The sequence below is a fragment of the Salmo salar genome, chromosome 01 (genome assembly GCF_965601325.2).
Source record: "Salmo salar chromosome 01, fSalSal1, whole genome shotgun sequence".
NCBI classification, from domain to species: domain Eukaryota; kingdom Metazoa; phylum Chordata; class Actinopteri; order Salmoniformes; family Salmonidae; genus Salmo; species Salmo salar.
In genome coordinates, this window is record NC_138291.1 from 179,937,501 (window position 1) to 179,942,500 (window position 5,000).

The 5,000-nt window shown below is 46.2% G+C and overlaps 1 pseudogene; it reads left to right on the forward strand.

Annotated features, from left to right (window-relative positions):
• The window catches only part of LOC145879458 (WD repeat-containing protein 91-like), a 31,272-nt pseudogene extending 31,192 nt beyond the window's left edge, over positions 1 to 80 (forward strand).
• Positions 81 to 5,000: the final 4,920 nt, after the last annotated feature.

A 5,000-nucleotide genomic window follows, 5' to 3' on the forward strand; every position in this document is an offset into this window, starting at 1 on the left:
CCTAGTGGTTCCTTAACAGCAAACCACCTCAGCCTGTGCTCCTCAGCTTTGAGGACCGACTCGGAGACACTGAGCTGTGAGGACTGACTTTGACATTGGATTGATCCACTTTTGGGTCGAGGGGGGTTTATTTTTTCTATTTATTTATTTTACCCCGTTTCCTTCCCGATTTCGTGGTATCCCAATTGGTAGTTACAGTCTTGTCTCATCGCTGCAACTCCCGTACGGACTCGGGAGAGGCCAAGGTCGAGAGCCGTGCGTCCTCCGAAACACAACCAAGCCGCACTGCTTCTTGACACAACGCCTTCTTAACCCGGAAGCCAGCCGCACCAATGTGTCAGAGGAAACACCGTGCACCTGGCGACCTGGTCAGCGTGCACTGCACCCGGCCCGCCACAGGAGTCGCTAGAGCGCGATGAGACAAGGACATCCCTGCCGGCCAAACCCTCTTCCTAACCCGGACGATGCTGGGCCAATTGTGCGCCGCCCCAATGGGTCTCCCGGACGCGGCCGGCTGCGTCAGAGCCTGGACTCGAACCCAGAATCTCTAGTGGCACAGCTAACACTGCAATGCAGTGCCTTTGACCACTACGACATGTAAATATATATTTCATTTCAATGTTTACCTGTTTAGTTTGCAGTTATTGAGAGTTGCATGAAGTAACCTATATATAAGAACAATAACTTCCCTTTTGCTTCAACATTGACTTAGACCCTACCCATCAGTATTATAGACAGACTAGTCTACCCATCAATATTATAGACAGACTAGACCCTACCCATCAGACTAGACCCTACCCATCAGTATTATAGACAGACTAGGCCCTACCCATCAGTATTATAGACAGACTAGACCCTACCCATCAGTATTATAGACAGACTAGACCCTACCCATCAGACTAGACCCTACCCATCAGACTAGAACCTACCCATCAGACTAGACCCTACCCATCAGACTAGACCCTACCCATCAGTATTATAGACAGACTAGACCCTACCCATCAGTATTATAGACAGACTAGACCCTACCAGTCTATATTATAGACAGACTAGACCCTACCCATCAGTATTATAGACAGACTAGACCCTACCCATCAGTATTATAGACAGACTAGACCCTACCCATCAGTATTATAGACAGACTAGACCCTACCAGTCTATATTATAGACAGACTAGACCCTACCAGTCTATATTATAGACAGACTAGACCCTACCAGTCTATATTATAGACAGACTAGACCATACCCATCAGTATTATAGACAGACTAGACCCTACCCATCAGACTAGACCCTACCCATCAGTATTATAGACAGACTAGACCCTACCCATCAGACTAGACCCTACCCATCAGTATTATAGACAGACTAGGCCCTATCAGTCTATATTATAGACAGACTAGACCCTACCCATCAGTATTGTAGACAGACTTAGACCCTATATAGTAGTAACATGGTAGTAATATAGTAATAAAATGGTAGTAATATAGTAGTAACAGGGTAGTAATATAGTAGTAGAATGGTAGTAATATAGTAGTAACATGATAGCAATATAGTACTAACACCGTAGTAATATAGTAGTAACATGGTAGTAATAGTAGTTACATGGTAGCAATATAGTAGTAACATGGTAGTAATAGTAGTAATATAGTAGTAACATGGTAGTAATAGTAGTTACTTGGTAGCAATATAGTAGTAACAGGGTAGTAATAGTAGTTACTTGGTAGCAATATAGTAGTAACATGGTAGTAATATAGTAGTAACATGGTAGTAATAGTCTGTAGCAGTTTGGGTCTAGTGTCACCCCCTTTGAAGAGGGGCATGACCGCGGCAGCTTTCCAATCTTTGGGAATCTCAGACGATATGAAAGAGAGGTTGAACAGGCTAGTAATAGGGGTTGCAACAATTTCAGCAGATGATTTTAGAAAGAGAGGGTCCAGATTGTCTAGCCCGGCTGATTTGTAGGGGTCCAGATTTTGCAGCTCTTTCAGAACATCAGCTCTCTGGATTTGGGTGAAGGAGAAATGGTGGGGGCTTTGGCGGGTTGCTGTGGAGGGTGCAGGGCAGTTGACCGGGGTAGGGGTAGCCAGGTGGAAAGCATGGCCAGCCGTAGAGAAATGCTTATTGAAATTCTCAATTATATTGGATTTATCGGTGGTGACAGAGTTTCCTATCCTCAGAGCAGTGGGCATCTGGGAGGAGGTGCTCTTATTCTCCATGGACTTTCCAGTATCCCAGAACTTTTTTGAGGTAGTACTACAGGATGCAAATTTCTGTTTGAAAAAGCTAGCCGTAGCTTTTCTAACTGCCTGTGTATATTGGTTCCTAACTTCCCTGCAAAGTTGCATATCGCGGGGGCTATTCGATGCTAATGCAGAACGCCACAGGATGTTTTTGTGCTGGTTAAGGGCAGACAGGTCTGGAGTGAACCAAGGACTATATCTATTCCTAGTTCTAAATTTTTCGAATGGGGCATGCTTATTTAAGATGGTGAGGAAGGCACTTTTAAAGAATAGCCAGGCATCATCTACTGACGGGATGAGGTCAATGTCATTCCAGGATACCCCGGCCAGGTTGATTAGAAAGGCCTGCTCACAGAAGTGTTTTAGGGTGCATTTGACAGTGATGAGGGGTGGTCGTTTGGTCGCAGACCCATTACGGATGCAGGCAATGAGGCAGTGATTGCTGAGATCTTGATTGAAAACAGCAGAGGTGTATTTGGAGGGCAAGTTAGTTAGGATGATATCTATGAGGGTGCCCAGTTTAGGTCACCTAGTAGCACGAGCTCAGAAGATAGATGGGGGGCAATCAATTCACATATGTTATCAAGGGCACAGCTGGGGGCAGAGGGAGGTCTATAGCAAGCGGCAACAGTGAGAGACTTGTTTCTGGAAAGGTGAATTTTTAGAAGTAGATGCTCGAATTGTTTGGGTACAGACTTGGATAGTAATACAGAACTCTGCAGGCTATCTTTGCAGTAGATTGCAACACCGCCTCCTTTGGCAGTTCTATCTTGGCGGAAAATGTTATAGTTAGCGATGGAGATATCAGGGTTTTTGGTGGTTTTCCTAAGCCAGGATTCAGACACGGCTAAGACATCCGGGTTGGCAGAGTGTGCTAAAGCAGTGAGTAAAACAAACTTAGGGAGTAGGCTTCTAGTGTTAACATGCATGAAACGAGGCTTTTACGGTTACAGAAGTCAACAAATGAGAGCACCTGGGGAGTGGGAGTGGAGCTAGGCACTGCAGGTCCTGGATTAACCTCCACATCACCAGAGGAACAGAGGAGAAGTAGGATAAGTGTACGGCTAAAGGCTATACGAAATGGCCGTCTAGCACGTTCGGAACAGAGAGTAAAAGGAGCAGGTTTCTGGGCACGATAGCATAGATTCAAGGCCTAGTGTACAGACAAAGGTAAGGTAGGATGTGAGTCCATTGGAGGTAAACCTAGGCATTGAGTAATGATGATAGAGATATAGTCTCTAGAGACATTTAAACCAGATGATGTCATCGCATATGTAGGAGGTGGAACAACATGGTTGGTTAAGGCATATTGAGCAGGGCTAGAGGCTCTACAGTGAAATAAGACAGTAATCACTAACCAGGACAGTAATGGACGAGGCATATTGATATTAGAGAGAGGCATGCGTAGCCAAGTGAACATATGGGTCCAGTGAGTGGTTGGGCTGACTGGGGACATGGCGATTCAGACAGTTAGCAGGCCGATGCTAACAAGCTAACAGTTAGTAGGCCGGGGCTAAACAAGCTAGCAGTTAGCAGACCGGGGCTAGCAAGCTAGCATTTAGCAGACCGGGTTAGCAAGCAAGCAGTTAGCAGATCGGGACAAGCAAGCTAGCAGTTAGCAGACCGGGGCAAGCAAGCTAGCAGTTAGCAGACCGGGGCAAGCAAGCTAGCAGTTAGCAGACAGGGGCTAGCAAGCAAGCAGTTAGCAGATCGGGACAAGCAAGCTAGCAGTTAGCAGACCGGGACAAGCAAGCTAGCAGTTAGCAGACCGGGGCAAGCAAGCTAGCAGTTAGCAGACCGGGGCAAGCAAGCTAGCAGTTAGCAGCCCGGGGCTAGCAAGTTATCAGAAAGGCCTTTGGGGGACGTCGTGATGGCGGTAAGTTTGTTTTTGCCTCTTCGTGCGGTGACGTCGATAGACCAGTCGTGGATTAGTAGTTAGGGTTCCAAGCAGCTCTAGGTAGCTAGCAGGCCGCGGTTAGCAGAATGGACCTTCAACGGACGTTCGTGCCTGAGGGGCCTGTTGGAATCCTAGGGTAGATTATGTCTGTATTCCAGTCGTAGAGGATCGGCGGGGTTCCGTGCCCCGTACCGGCAGTAGAAGGGGTCCGGATATTGTAGCCCAGGAGTGGGCTTCGGTGGTAGCACAGGAGCCCTGGCCGAGCTAGCTTCAGGCTAATTGGTGCTTGCTCCGGGATGGAAACGCTAGCCAGGAGTAGTCACCCAGGATTGTGGTTAGCTAGTTGCGAAGATCCAGATGAAAATGTTCAGAGTTTGCGGTAGGAATCCGGGGATATGGAGAGAAAAAAAATAGGTCGGTTATGCTCTGGTTTGAGTCACATTGTTCGAACAGGCGAGAGCTTTCAGAGCTAAAGGTTAGCTGATGACCGCTAGCAATGGTTTGCTGACTGATAGCTGGTAGGTAGTTAGCTGGCTAGCTTCAGTTGAGGGATTCCAGATCCGAAGTAAATATAAATACTTTAGAAGAGGAGAGTATTTAGAAGTTGAGGTTTAGGAAAATATTTTTAAAAGATGCGAAGAAAAAGATGTAAAAAGATAAATACAAGGGACACGACAGGACAAAGACATCTGACTGCTACACCATCTTGGAATTGGAGTGTTATCATTAATAACCCACCCACAGATCTGTTATTAAATAACATTAGAGGAGAGTGGGGTAAATTGAGCCAAAGGGGTAAATTGAGCCAAAATATAGCATTTATATAATATATATATGCTACAGAAACACTGCTAACCCAACA